This window comes from Apis mellifera, linkage group LG8 (assembly GCF_003254395.2).
Source record: "Apis mellifera strain DH4 linkage group LG8, Amel_HAv3.1, whole genome shotgun sequence".
Classification (NCBI taxonomy): domain Eukaryota; kingdom Metazoa; phylum Arthropoda; class Insecta; order Hymenoptera; family Apidae; genus Apis; species Apis mellifera.
The window spans coordinates 10,643,028-10,659,530 of NC_037645.1; the positions used below are offsets into that span (position 1 = coordinate 10,643,028).

The window sequence follows — 16,503 nt, forward strand, 5'->3', positions numbered from 1 at the left end:
ATAAAACTTGTCATTCATTCTTTTATTTCTTCTATAAAACAATTATTGTTGATGATCACTGATTTTCCGAATTAAAATGTTCACTTTATGATAAATTCGAAATATCTTGAAAGTCTTCTGGCTTTTTTTATCATATCCCCTAAGTGATTGTGTGGATAGATTTGATCCAGTTTGATATATAGTTTGTGATTGTGTGGATAGATTTGATCTAGTTTGATCCAATTTTTATATAGAAGTATCTTGAAAGTCTTATGGCTTTCCTTATCATATTCCTAATTGAGTATGGATAAGTGTGGATAGGTTTGATCCAGTTTGACAATTTTTGTACAGATGGTTTGGATATTTATAAAAAAAAGTTTGACCACTGATTTTCAGATTAAAATATTTATTTTATGGTAAATTCGAAATATCTTGAAAGTCTTCTGGCTTTCTTTATCATATCCTCTAAGTGATTGTGTGAATAGATTTGATTCAGTTTGATACATAGTTTGTGATTGTGTGGATAGATTTGATCCAGTTTGATCCAATTTTTATACAGAAATATCTTAAAAGTCTTCTGGCTTTCCTTATCATATCCCTAAGTGACTATCCCTAAGTGTGAATAGATTTGATCCAGTTTGACAATTTTTATACAGATGGATATTTACAAGAAAAAGTTTGATCACTGATTTTCAGATTAAAATATTCACTTTATGATAAATTCGAATTTTATTATGAAAGTCTTTCCTTATTGTGATTGTATGGATAGATTTGATCCAGTTTGACAATTTTTATATAGATTCAATCCAATTGTAATTATAGATGCATATAAAGGGAAATAGTTTACTACATGATAAATGTACTGAATCTAATTTCTATTTTAACGAAACAATTATTATTGATCGCGAATAATCCGCGAAATCTGGCATCTTTTTAAATCACGCAGGAAGCTAGAATGAATTTTCAAAGCCAATTTCTAGAATCCGTGTGTCGGGCAATCGATAAATTCTCTCATTTCGTCAGGCTTCTTGTTATCCTTTCATCTCCCCTCCTCCTCTTTTTCCTCTTTCTTTCCTCCGCCTCTTGTTTCTCGCCAACTTATCACCAAGAAAGGTTCATTATCCCGGGACAGATGACGAGTAAACGTTCCCCTTAATGAAATCTTCGCAGTGATTTTACAAGGGGAAGTTTCGCGGACTGAGAAGAGGCCGACGGCGAATACCTCAGCCTCAGCCTCTCCATCTTGAGACTCGCGTGTACCACGTACGTCACACATTCCTGGCCGACTGTTTTCGAGATTCCAACGGTGAGAACGGCTGGAGATTAAACGAAGATACGTTTTCGCGAATGGAGAACGTTTCGAACCGTGTTGTCCATTTCAAATCAAATCGAGAATCCGAAAGTCAAGAAGTCAAGAATCACGCCAATCTTGTTCAGAGTACGTGACAAATGAATGATTATCGAATATATTAATAAAGGAAATAGGAATAAATTCTCTTATTAAAACAGTTTTTGCTTTACAATTGCCTTGTTCAATGAGATCTTTGTAATTATTTGAAGATATAGACTTCAAGCTGTTTGAGAAACTTTAAAATATAGAATATAGAAGAATATACGATAAGAAAAAATGTATTAATGAAGAAAATAGAAATGAAGTGGGTGTATTTTCGAAGGATCTAGAGTCTAAACGTTAAGATAAACACGAAAGTTGTTGCAAGGAAATATTTATGAAATTACGAGCAATTGCAAGTTAGACGAAAATATTTATATCCTATCAGAGTGATGCGTATCATCTTTGCAAATTATCCAAGTATTCTTATAAAGTATAATAATAGAAAGAAGAAATAATAATACAAGCATAAGTGGAGTTTCGTTTAATGAAATTCAAGTCGGTTTCAAGAGGGGTACTTCTGTTATTAGAGAACGGAAACAGGTAAGAGATATTTCGGAACATTTAAAATTGTAAGCGTCATTCGAGCGAACGAGCTGAACCCGGACACTGCTGCCAGCGAGATATTTAAATAATTTATGTCGGTCAATTTCTCTCGCCGCGACCCTGGCCTGAATCTTTTATGCGAGTCGTTCCACGCGAGAATGCGATCGTTGCACGGGTTGAATTTTAAATAATGAAGTTCAGATTACGTTCGCAAAGGGGGTTAAGTCCTTTAATAAACTGGAAGGAAAGTCCTAGTAGGACTATCCGGCGTAATTCATCTCGCCATTCTATCCTCGAGATTCTGGGCCTCGTATCCTACGGTGTCCAGGATCCTTTGTCCCGACAAACAAGGAAAAAAGGAAAGGGAATCATCATTTTATGTTTAGCTTTGTTCCTCTCTTTTCAATTTGACTTTTATACTCGCGGTATAAGGAAATGTCTGTCTCTTACAAATCATCAAACAAAATGTTTTGAGTTTATATGAATTTATATGATCCATATCTATATAATATAGTTCATTTCTATTTTCTTCATTAAATACATTTTTTCTTATCGTATATTCTTCTATGTTCTAAAGTTTCTCAAGCAGCTTGAAGTCTATATCTTCAACTAATTACAAAGATCTCTTTGAATAAGACAGCTATAAAGCAAAAACTGTTTTAGTAAGAGAATTGATTCCTATTTCTTTTATTAAATATATTCTTTCTTATCGTATATTCTTTATGCTTAATGGAATTCACAATCTCTTCTCTAATATGAGCATTTAGAATTTATTCCTGCTAGCTATTAATATTATAACGACACTAGCGCCACGTAGCCATTAACTATTAATCTATGTGATTCGACAAGTCTCAACTATTAATGATTCTAATTTTTATTCGCAAAATACACGCAAAGGAAATTTTCCAAGCAGTTAGAAGTCTACATTTTCAACTAATCACAAGATCTCTTTGAAGAAGGCAGTTATGGTCAGGCAGCTAAAGCAAAAATTGTTTTAATAAAAGAAAGTAGTAGAACGATATTCATATAATTTATTCCTATTTCTTTTATTAAATATATTCTTTATATATTCTTATTTTAATCGAATTCACAACCTCTTATGAGCATTTAGAATTTATTCCTGCTAGCTATTAATATTATAACGACACTAGCGCCATATGACCATTAACTATTAATCTATGTGATTCGACAAGTCTCAAAGATCTCTTTGAACAAGGCAGTTATGGCCAGGCAGCTATAAAGCAAAAACTGTTTTAATAAGAGAATTGATTCCTATTTCCTTTATTGAATATATTCTTTCTTATCATATATTCTTTATTTCAATCGAATTCACAACCTCTTATGAGCATTTAGAATTTATTTCTGCTAGTTATTAATATTATAACGATACTAGCGCCACGTGACCATTAACTATCGATCTATGTGATTCGACAAGTCTCAAAGATCTCTTTAAACAAGGCAACTATAAAGCAAAAACTGTTTTAATGAGAGAAAATAGTAAAGCAATATCTATTACAATTTATTCCTATTTCTTTTATTAAATATATTCTTTATTTTAATTGAATTCACAATCTCTTATGAGCATTTAGAATTTATTCCTGCTAGCTATTAATATTATAACGACACTAGCGCCACGTAACCAACTATTAATCTATCTGATTCGACAAGTCTCAATTATTAATGCTTTTAATTTTTATTCGCAAAATACACGCATACACAAAGAAAATTTTCCAAATAGCTAAAAATCTACAATTTCAACTAATCACAAAAATCTCTTTGAACAAAACAGTTATGGTCAGGCAGCTATAAAACAAAAACTGTTTTAATTAACAGAAAGTAGCAGAACAATATCCATATAACATACTTTATTTCTGCATATTCTTCATTTTAATCAAATCATATTCCACTCTCTAATAAAACGAAATAATTTCATTCCAAGAATTGACATTATAAAGACTAACGACAAAAGTATTTATTAAAACAATTTAATTAATTGATACTTCAAAATCAACAAATCTTTATTTCCATCGATACACAGCTAATACAATGAGAAACTTCTCTGTATACCTCTATAAAACCTCTCCTTTTCCAGAGGCCGTGACCTTGTCGAATGCGTCAACAGTCGCAAAAGCCATGGGAAATGGTGCCCCAAACATCGCCCCTTCGCGTGACGAACTCGAACCTTGTTCCTGCAACATTTCACCCCTCCCCTCTTAACGCCACCGATCTCACCCTCCCCTCCTCCTTCCTTTCTTCCTTCCGGCTCACCGATCAGAAACGACTCGTGGATTCGATCGAGGATAAGGTTTGGATTAGGTCACGATCTACGAGAATCGAATTCACGAGCCGGGGTGAAAAGTCGGATAAATCGTATTCGAATAACTCGAAAGTTGTTTGAATAGCCGCCGATCCCTGACGCGAACTTTCCTCTCCCCTCCTCCTCCTGAGAGAGGATCGAGGAGCCGGTCGATCTTAATTTTCCATCCGCTCGAACGGGGTGTTAAACAGGGCGGGACTCATTGTGCCGGCGGACGTTTAATTGAAGTAACTTGGTGTTTACGCAGCGATGTAATCCCTAGCTCCTCCTCCTCCTCCTCCTCCTCCTCCTCCTCCTCCTCCTCCTCCTCCTTCAGGCGTGATTTCGTTCGTCTTCTCCGCTACTTCGCCCCGCGGTGAATCCTTATGGTATGGCTCCATCCCTTTTTGTGACTATCTGTTGCTCCACAGTGGCGAGATTAGCGTTGGAGATTATCGCGAAACGGCGCTTTTCCACGTCTGACGAAATCCTTACGTTCGTTGTTTGAACGTTGCGTTAATCTGGATTTTCCATTTCTGTTTTTATATAACCGGATTATATATAAACTGGAGGGGAGGGGGGATATAAAATATTTCGATGTGTTTTATATCTCGTGTCGATTGAACGTTCGAAATGTTCGAAGTCTGGATAATCAGAATATGATGGTATTGATATTAAATTTAAAAAATGTTGAGGAAAGAAAGTTAAATGATAAATTGAATTTTTAATAATTTAATACTTAATAATAAGCCAATAATTAAAATGGATATCTATGAATAAATCTTGAAATAATTGCGAATACTGTTTCTAATTGAAAAAAATGTAATGAAAATGACCAACAACATAATATGTATCATGAAGAATAATATCAATTGATGAGTTTGATAATATAATTCCAGTTAATCCTCCAATAGTGAATAATAAAACCTAAAGAGATCATAGAATTGAAATATTTAATTTTAATTTTACTCCTTTTGATAAGTAGCTAATCATCTAAAAACTTTAATTCCTTAGGAACAGCAATAATTATTGTTGCGGAAATAAAATATGCACGAGTATAAACCTCTAATCCAACAGTAAATATATGATGGGCTCAGACAATAAATTCTAAGAATCCAATACCTAATATTGCATAAATTATACCTATTAAATTACCAAAAATTTCCTTTTTACCTCTTTCATTTATAAAAATATGAGAAATTAATCCAAATCCAGGTTACTGTTAATCTTGAAATTATAATAATAATTGTTATTACTATATTATGAAATGAAATTAGAAATGAAATGAGCAAATAGAAATTTGAAAACATTGGAAGATTCGATGATTGTTGAAGAATTATCAAAAACTATTAAGCGATAGTTGTAATGAAAAAGGAGGGACTTTTAGGGACAGCAAGTATTTGTAGAATGACGTGTATACGTTTCAAGACACGTGCATCGGATGATTCAGCAGGAAAAATAATTTCTGTTACCGAATTGTACCCTGGATTAGTCTCCAGTCTCGTCTAATCCCATTCAATCGAACACGCGTAATACGTGCTCTTTCCTTTCATTGGAAACATGTTCCATTATCTTAATCTTCTGTTGCATGAATTTTTATGACGAGTTAAAAAAGAAAATATATATGGCTGTTAGTTTATTTAAAAAATAAGCATGGTCTTAAAACAAATAATAACATTCTTCAAAGTTATATATTAAAATTGAAACGCATAAAAAAATAAATGTAAGAGTCAATTTCGCATATTTTGCACTCATGCTGGAACACATTTTTGAATTTTAAGTTCCTAATTGGGAATGAAATGCAGTGGAGGGATTTTAAATTAGAAGATCGTATAAAAGAATTGTATGAAGGGACAGTCATTTGATTCGATGGTGGTATAGGACATTTGTTTAAACGAGTTTATTCTGTCTAGAAATAGACAGATGACAAGCCTTGTTTCGAACGAGTTTCCAGAACCTGAAACCATTATTCCCACTTATATTATAAATCAGACCCTGGAGAAATCCTTGGACGAACTTAATCAGACAAATGTTTCCACAGTTGGACTCGCACAATGTTTGAGAGGTTAATCACCCGATGCTAATGGATACCAAGAGGTCGAATACTGTCAATTCTGTGCAAATAGGAGAACATGGATAATATTTGTATTTGCCCTCTGTTCAAATTCAAAGCGTTACCATATTCTAAAATTAGATTCTTTTCTTAAACGACTTTATATTGATTCTACAAGAAAAGTTTTAATCATTCAGGTTTTTAAATTGGATGAGAAACGCATAAAAAAGTAAGCACGAGCATTAATTTTTAGACATTTCAGAAACAAATATTAAAAAGTATCTATGGCTTACTCTAAGTAACAAAAGATTCCATTGAGATAATCTTTGTATTTACCTCTGTTCAAATTCAAAATGTTACATTTAAAATTAAATTCTTCTTCCTCACATTAATTCTACAAGAAAAGTTTCAATCATTCAGGTTTCTAAATTAAATGAAAAATGCATAAAAAAATATTTATGGCTTACTCTAAGTAACAAAGGATTCCACTCAGATCTTTATATTTATCTTTGTTCAAATTCAAAATGTTACCACATCTAAAATTAAATTCTTCTTCCTCACATTAATTCTACAAGAAAAGTTTCAATCATTCAAGATTTTAAATTGAAACATATAAAAAAGTAAACATAAGCGTCAATTTCACACATATCTCATATTTCAAAACAAACATTAAAAATATACCTAACATACACTCTAAGTAAGAATTCGACTCTTCTCTTTCATATAATGATAATTTCTTTCATCACAAAAAAAAAAAATAATCATCAATTTTCAGACATTTCAGAAACAAACATCAAAAAAGTATCTATCGCTTCTTAAATAACAAAGGATTCGAGTGAAATCAAACGGATCGCTAATCAACCGCCTCGTTCGTACGGGCAATTGATCATACATACATACAGAACCGTTTCAACATCGTGAAAGCATCTCGAAAGAAAGGCTTAATCGATTCGTTAATTGATTCGCATAAACACGAGAGGGAAGGGGCGAGTGGAAAGAATCGCGGGAGAAAGAGCGAGAGAGAGTGCGTTCGCGTCAAGGGCACTCGTCGGGGCAATTACTCGCTACTAATGAGCAACGTTGGCGGGGGAGCAATCGATAGCACGTCAAACAAGTCCAACTCCACCGACATAAGCGGAAGTTAAGTCGAACGAATACACACAGAGAGAGAGAGAGTGTATGAGAAGACATAAGTTAGACGAAGAAACGAGAAGTAAGAGAGAGAGAGAGACAGAAAGCTTGGAGAAGCAAATGAACCGAATCTTCCCCGCCACCGTTGTCCGCTTTCATCCGCTCTGATTCCAGCTGGCATTAAACTGCACACGGGGAAATCTGATCCCCCGAAGGGGCAAGATTTAGATTGTCGCGTTGGCCTCCGAATCCCGTGCACAGGCGAGGGCAACCAGCTCGAGACAGGGGTATTAGACAAGTTGTTTGATGATCCGGCAAATTCGGACGACCATATCCCTTTTGCAATTTGACCTCTCTCCGTCACCTCCCATCTTCGAATCTTTCTCGCGCTTCTCTCTTTCTTCTTCGTTTCTGTTTTCTTGGAAAGGGTTAGGATCCCTACCCAAAAAAAGAAGGAAGGAATTCTTTTCGTCGATCTCCCTTCAATCGTTGGAAATTGTATCCAGATTGTTTCGGTTCGATTCGATTTGGATTCCGATCTTTAGGTTAGGTTTTAGGTTAGGTTGACGAAAGTTGTGTACAGAAAGGGAAAAAGTAATACACTATTATCTTTTCATCGAGGTTTCTCAAATGTTTGGTGTTAGGAGAGGATTCGTAATTAATTGTGATATATTTGTGGAGGATGTGAAGGTATGTTTATTCGAGTTGTAATCGATTGAAGTTTGCATGGATCAAAGACGAATATACATATTATTTGTACAAATCAATTGTAATTTTTGATTTAAATTTGTCAACACGAGTTATAATATGTATCGATTAAATCCGTAAGATCGTATAATTTCCATTATACGATTCCTTTGTGTCCTTCCCTAACGTCGAATTGGCGATCTTTGTGGAGCGACTTTTCTCGCAACGCGAAAGGAAACGACGAAGAGGGAGGGATTAATTGGCGTAGCGTATAATCGAGGGGCGAAAGGAAGGGAGGAAATTAAATTATTTGCCACTTAACACGATTCCTTTGATATCCATTGGACACGCCGTTCTCGTGGGCGCAAGGGGATTCGTTCACCTGGCGCGATAAAAAAGGGATTTTCAAAGGGAGGGGGCCGTTCGATCCTTGAAAGCGACGTAAGAACCCTCGATCTTCCTTCCTTCCGCGAAAACGAAGAGGATAATTTTCTCCACTCCGCGGGAACATCCAACTGCTGGATCTCTCCAATCTGTATTCAACCCGATAAACTTACTTGTCAAGTTTTAACGGATCTTTCATTCCGAGGAAACTTCTTTCTCCCCTCCGCCTCCGCTTCCGTCGCAACGAACAATTTCCGGCCAGTTCGATTTCGCGAATAGGAAACAATAAATTTACGAAAAAGAAAAAAAGAAGAGAAGTTTACTCTTTCCACTCTCGCGAAGAGCGAGCAAGTCGAGCAACTTAGGAGGAAATAAGTTAATTCGCGAAACTTTTACAGTTTTTCTTAATTAATTAAAGTGCTCTTAATATGCAATAGATAAAATCTCTTCATCGTTGCGTCTTTTCCAACTGATTAAACACCGCAATCCCGCATCGCTAATTATATACCGTAACCTCTTAATTCACGCTTTACCAACATCTGATAAGGATGCGATTATTCTCTCTTCCTTACCGATTGAATAAACAACACACATCTATATATCAGTTTCATCGAAATCAGAAGTTTCCTCTTTTAGAAAATGCAAAGAGGAGATTCGTACGAATCAATCCTCTTTGATGAAACAACAAACTTAGTTTCCTCTTGGCTATCGAATCAATTTATAAGCTTGTTTAGCCTAGTCGACTCGACGGGGGTTGAAAGAGGTTAAACAGGAGGGAGATGTTCCTGCACTCGCGAATTACTCGATGATAAAATCGCTCGCGGTCAGGAATTCGTTCGAATCGTCCGTGTCACTCGAGGTGATTAATTCTTGGGAAGACAGGCTCGTGACGACGACGACGACGACGAGCCAGGACGAATTTATGCGAACAGAAATACCCGGCGATACGTTATCGAGTTTTTAATTCCGACCTTTTTAACTTCGCCTCGATGATGTATCGCGTTTTTAAATCCGAGTTTAGACACGCGAATATTCTCCGATGATATATATATATATATATATATATATATATATATATATGTATATATATATGGAAAGGCTACTCTGCAAAAGTCGGATCGGACCTTTTCTCCAAAGCGGAAGCAATTTTTTCGGATTTAACGGAATGATCGCCTGATCCGTTACGTCCTTGCATGTCAAAATTTGTAACTTGGAGCTCTCACGAACGACCATCCATAATGGAATTAAGCACGCGGAAAGCTTTACCGGTAAAACCGGTTTAAAGCATTGCCCCCCCCCCCCCCTATCTATCGTGTTTGCGTTCTTTCCTCCTCTTTCAATCTTTCGATTCGATCGAGAGAATTTCCATTTTCGTTGAGAGAAAAAGAAAAAAAGAGAGAAGAAAGCGATTTTTTAAACTTTGATCCCAAAGAAAGTAAAACGAGGATTAAAAATTAGGCGACTATTTCTATCTTCCTCCTTCTCCTCCCCAAGAGGATCCAATGTTCTGTTTGTAAGATACGTTATTGTACGTGAACACACTGGGGAGTATAAAATACTGTTTGACTAAGCTGAATTAATAGAACGGACGAAGGGCTACTTCGTTAGCAAAGTTCTGCGAGCGAGTATTCTGGTAACCATATAAAGTGTAGAGACATTACGTACAACCACGTATATACATAAATGGACTTTTCCAAATACAAATACGTATATAAATCTATCGATATACTTTTACTTTCCATGTATTATCTATTATGAACCCTCCTATATAAAGGGTGTTCCAAAATTAAGACAAGATTTGAATTAAATATAAAAGAGAGTTTTTAGTCTTTAGATATTTATTTTTTATATATAATTGTAGCTGAATTTCGTTGATGCAGCGTTTAATTTCCTCTTTTAATGCACGTGTGGTTGTGGGATTGTCGACGTAGACCTTTCACTTCGAATAACCCCATAAGAAGAAATCTAATGGTGTTAAATCACACGATCTAGGAGGCCAATTCTGATCACCGAAACGAGAGAGTACACGATCAGGAAATGTCTCGTGCGGTAATTGAATCGTTTCATTGGCTGTATGGCGCGTGACATCGTCTTGTTGAAACCACGTATCGGCCACATCAATATCATCCAATTTTGGCAGAAAGAACTGCGTTATCGTGTCGCGATATCGAGCACCATTAACGGTTGCTGCTTGACCAGCCTCGTTCTCGAAAAAATATGGTCCGATGACGCCTCCTGACCAAAATCCGCACCAAACAGTGACACGTTGTGGGTGCATTTGTTTTTCGCTAATCACACGTGGCTTCTCTGAGCCCAAACACAGCAATTTTGGCGATCAACAAAGCCATCGAGGTGAAAATGTGCTTCGTACCCAAACTTTCATTATTTTTAAAATATCGTTCAATAACGAAGACACGTTGTTGTATAACGCTCCATTTTCACTAACCCTAAACTCTCAGCTGTCAAACTGTTCTTTTTGCCAACAACTTGATGCAAAAAAGGCGGCAAATTCAAATCTTGCGTTAATTTTAGGACACCCTATACATTTCGTCAACCCTTTTTCGCCGTCACATCCAATTAAATCCATTTAATACTCGCCTCTCGTGGAATCTCTCGTGCTCTGAACCGGTCCAAGATTCAGGAAGGCATGCAAAGTTGAACGAGAATCATCCCTCGAGCGATAGATGCTCGTTAGAAGGGGTCTCCCCCCGGGGTTTCCCCTCTCCTTCCCTGGCCTTCTGTGACCAGACATCGATCTGGAGTATTAATAAAATAACAACAGCGTGAAACTCGTGGTCGGGGGAAGGAGGAGGAGGGCGCTTTCAATTTTCTCCATTTAGGCCGTAATGAAGGAGAGTGGCAGAGCCCCGCGAGGGCGCGAAGAAAGCGAGGGTAAACCGAGGCCGGGAACAACCCCTCCAACGCTTCTATCCCCGCTCAACCTGGCTCAGCCAGAGTTTCCGAGCGCGGTGTTTCGCGCGACAGAACTTATCTAATATAGCCAGGGATCCACCCTCGCGTCACCGACAAACCTGTACCAGAGATCTCCCCATCTCTCCCATTATGCCTCCACGCAGTCGCACTTTCCCGAACTTGGCTCGCGTTAAGGAGGAGGCCGGCCGGCCCCACAAAGAGGGAACCCGTCGCGAATATAAAACAACTCTTCCTTTCTCTCTCTCTTCTTCTTCTTCTCTTGCTTTCCGTGGAATATTACACGTGGAGAGGATTCGAGGCGAATTTTAAGTAGATCGATCCCACTCGTTAATTTTTCTTAAGGTTAACAATGGCGAAGAGAATATTAAAAATTGTTTGTTACATTGAATTATATATTCGTTAATCAGATAATTCTCTTCCAATTCTTTTTCAATGCGATGTGCAAAGTTGTTTATAGAAAAGAAATTACGTATCCATTTCGCATTTGGAAGAACATGATGTTGGATTAATTTTCACTCGAACCTTGGACAATATCGATTAACAAAAAATTCGATCGGGAAAAAAGAAATCGATTGTTGCGTGAACGCGCGATAAATTGGCACGTCTCTAAAAGGAGGGGTGAAACGCTGGAAATTGGCTCCCTCTTCGAGGGTCGACAAAGGTCGAAGAGAGAGAGAGAGAGAGAAGAAGAAAGGTACGTCTGTATCAAGGACACTTCCTCTACGCCATCCTGTCTGGCGCGGGTCATCTCTTTATTAGAAGCTAAATGGGGAAAATTGAAAGCGCCGTATCGAAGGCCGCTCCCAGTGTTGCTCGCCTGTTGGTTGCCTGTGTCCGGTTGCGGCACAACAGGACTCGAAAATCGAGTAGATGGCGCTCGCTCCTTTGAACGCTCTTTTGTTTACCAATCCTCCGATCAATCGTTATTACACACGATTATCTCGAGACATATCTTCCATCTCGATTATTTCCATTCTTGGAAATCGTACGTTTCGAGGAGGAGCAAGAGAGAAGGAGAAAGAGAACGATAAGTTTCTAATTTTTATCATAGACGAGGCGAGATTTGTGAAATTTATTCGTGTTGGTGGAAAGAGTTAGAGAGCCAAAAAATGGGATACTTAAAAACGGTTGCCATTTTTAATTGCAGCCAGGAAGAAAAACGTGGAAGGGGGATAAGGAGGTAGGGGGATAGCAACGAGATTTTGGCATGGTTAAACGCGGCGGTTGCATAAATCCTGATAATCGCAACCCACTTTACGACCCATTACCGTTCGTTTTCCAACATTTCCGCAATTTTCCCCCGCGAAATCCAGCCGGCACCACGGAAAAGGGAAAATTCTGTAAGCAATGGACCTATTATAACGGCGACCCGATTAAATGATTATTGGTTTCGGCCGCTGGTGAAATCGGCGGTGAAACGATCGGCTAAGTGAAAAACGATGTCCATTGCTTTTTTCCAACCCCCTCTACCTTTTCACCCCCTCCCTCTCCCTTTTTATATATCACATTTCGGGTGGAAATAAACCAAGGAAAATAATAAATTCGACGCTAAAGGACGAAAGTCCCTAAAAAATAATAATTGAAATATCCATCTCTTTATCTCTTTTTAAAAAAAAAAATATATATATATGTATATATTGGGTTGGCAACTAAGTAATTGCGGATTTCAGTTGAAGTTGATGACGACCTAATCAAAGCAATAATCGATTCGGATCGTCACAGTACAACTCGTGAGATTGCAGAGAAGCTTCATGTATCGCATACATGCATTGAAAACCACTTAAAACAACTTGGCTATGTTCAAAAACTCGATACATGGGTTCCTCACAAACTGAAAGAAAAGCATTTAACGCAACGCATTAACAGCTGCGATTTGCTAAAGAAACGTAATGAAAATGATCCATTTTTAAAACGACTGATAACTGGCGATGAAAAATGGATTGTTTACAACAATATCAAGCGGAAAAGATCGTGGAGCAGGCCACGTGAACCAGCTCGAACAACATCAAAAACTGGTATTCATCGAAAGAAGGTTTTGTTATCAGTTTGGTGGGATTACAAAAAAATTGTCTATTATGAATTCTTACCACCCAACCGAACCATCAATTCTGTTGTCTACATTGAACAACTAACGAAATTAAACAATGCAGTTGAAGAAAAGAGGCCCGAATTGACAAATCGAAAAGGTGTTGTATTCCATCATGACGATGCAAGGCCACACACATCTTTGGTCACTCGGCAAAAATTATTGGAGCTTGGTTGGGATGTTTTGCCACATCTACCATATAGTCCTGACCTTGCACCATCTGATTACTTTTTGTTTCGATCTTTACAAAACTCCTTGAATGGTAAAAATTTCAATAATGATGATGATAACAAATCGTACCTGATTCAGTTTTTTGCTAATAAAAACCACAAGTTTTATGAACGTGGGATTATGATGCTGAAAGATGGCAAAATGGGCAACACATTATAGAATAAAGTTATTTAGTTCCATGAAAAAATTGTCTTTGATTTTCTAAAAAAAATCCGCAATTACTTAGTTGCCAACCCAATATTTAAAACATTTAAAGTCTCTTACCGCTCCCTCACGAGAGCGATCTTGAAGAAGCGGCACCTGTACGCTTCGGCCGCTGACCGGGGTGTAATTAAGTTAATTAAGACGAGGACACCTCGAGAGCCATCTAAAAATCGTCGCCGTTCGACTCTGCGCGCCCCTTCGTGAAAGGGCGGAACCTATGAAAGGCGGTCTCTGAAGGCGCCAAGTGCAACCACTAGCGCACTCGAGCGCGCCTTGTTAATCCTCCATAGGCCCGGTTCACGGGGTGGAACACCACCACTTAACTGCTCTCTTCGCGACTCTGCTCCCCCGCTTTTTTTCATTGTTCATCCCTGATCACTCGCCTGATTCTGATCGACCGTGCGATCACGAAACGTGTTAAATTTCGGAAATTTTCCTTTTTAAATATCCATCTATATTCCTTGGATATCTTATTATCGATCGATAATTCTGAGCTATTTGAGTCGAGTGTTCATTTAAAGATCCAACTTTCGAGTGCTCTTCTTATTTGTTACAACAATGAATTATAGCTATTATAGCCATTAATATTCGAGCAAGTAAATAGAATTCGTGATGTCGTCTTAAAAAAAGTGTTATATATATATATATATATATATAAAGTTTCGTTGCATTATCGCAACATTCTCTACGTTCAAAGGTACGAAATCTTTTCTGCGATTGCGTATCGATTCGGGGAAGCATTCGCAATTATATAAGCTCGATCGAAAATCCAAATAAGCCTCGCGTCAAAATATTTGCGTTGAATAAAAAACGTAACTCGTTACCCTCCCCCCCTCCCCTTAGCGGAAAGCAATTTCACTGTAACAACAAACCTTGCCTGGGTAAAATTACCTCTTTCATTCGGTCTCTCGCGAAGAGAAAGAACAGTCCGTTGAAATTCTATAACGCGACTGGAAGGAAAAAAAAATCTCTCTCTCTCTCTCTTCGAAAACAAAAAAAGAGGAGAAAAAAAGAAGAACCACGAAACAGAAGACGAAAGGAAAATACGATTTTGCGGGACCTAAACGTTTCCGTCCAGTCGAAACGAACGAGCGGTTGTTGAATCGCGCGCGTGAGCCCGTGCGGTGTACAAAGAATCCCAAAAGTTTGTTTCGCTTGTTTAGAATATTTCACGAAAGAGGGAGACAGACAGAGAGAAAGAGAGAGAGAGAGAAAAGGAAGACGGATCTCGACTCGGACCACGAAGGCAGGAATTAAATGCGGCGAGCAACCATCCTCGTTTCTCTCTCCGTCCCTCTCCCACAAGTCTGACTTTCTTTCTCGGGTCTCGTATTTAGGAAATTGCTAGCTCGGCTGCTCGAGTAATCGAGTGTTATTTTAAGAGCGAGAGCAATTAACGCTCTCACCGGTTACCCATGCAGCGAGCGTAATTCTCTCCGGGGGGATCCGCGAATATTTTTAACCGGCTGGGTGTAGGGGAGGAAGGGGGTGAGGGAGTGAGAGAGGAGTGGAGGATGAGATATTCGAATTTCTCGAGAATCTTGTTGCAGAGATAGACACGTGTACCTGCGTATTTTATGCTTTTCCTTTTTCCTTTTTTCTTCCTGCTATCTCTTCTTTCTCTTTGTATGTTTGATGTTCAAGCGGGGGAGGAAAAAAAAAAAAAGAAACAATTTCTTCGGTGTTGTTTCATCGTATACGAAATATAATTCGAATTTTGTCGAAGTTTGAAATTTCGACGTTTGCTTGGATCTTCTTTTTTCCTCGTTTTGATAAATTCAAAACTTTCGACTATTTTTTCGATAATTTTCCCTTCCTCTTTTCGTTCGTCAAAAATTCGTTGCAAAATGGGGGGAATTAAAGATTAGGAAATTGTGTACATAGAGAGATTGTACACAAGTAAGATAAAGCGTCCTTTACCTTAAAATCGGTAAAATCGTTTTTTGATTTCGGTAGGTAATTATTTCCCTAAAATTGTTATTAATCTAATATTAACTTAATATAACTTATCAAACATCTAACGTCAATTTTGATCTAGTTCGCTCGGGGAATAACCTAACTTTCCTATTAGCCCAATATATATATATGTGTATATATATATATATGTGTATATATATATATATATATATATATATATATATATATATATATATATGTATCCAGTTGGTTCTAACAGCGTCTAATCAAACATGGTTTCGCTGTCTACCGTCCTTTTTAGAAAAAAAAATTCTCGTTGTTTGATATTTTGAAAGTAATATAACGCAAATGAATGGAATTCGTGGCTCAACCCTGATCCGATGTAAGAATCTTCAGATCGACCCCGTGGTTTAATCTAAGCCACGTTTAATGCGCTACTATAACCTGAAATCAATTGTTAATAATTTTGATCCAATCTAAGCTTAACTAGACTTAGCGAAATCCAACATTTATACTGACATTGTTCTCGTACTCCAATTCTGATGATAATCTAATTTTAACCTAGTTTAAGTTCAACTTTAACCTAATTCTCGCCTATATTAGATTGGTTACCACGATTTTCTGATCTGCTCTCTCTCCCTTGTCACGATCAAGTGAAATAATTG

At 37.4% G+C, this 16,503-nt stretch overlaps 1 protein-coding gene and 1 pseudogene across 4 annotated transcripts in view; one reads left to right on the forward strand and one right to left on the reverse strand.

The window, feature by feature from the left end:
- The window catches only part of LOC100577283, a 400,113-nt gene that overhangs the window by 91,822 nt on the left and 291,788 nt on the right, over nt 1–16,503 (forward strand). The gene's annotated exons all lie outside the window — the stretch shown is intronic.
- Nucleotides 3,136–5,427, reverse strand: LOC113218936 (annotated as a pseudogene).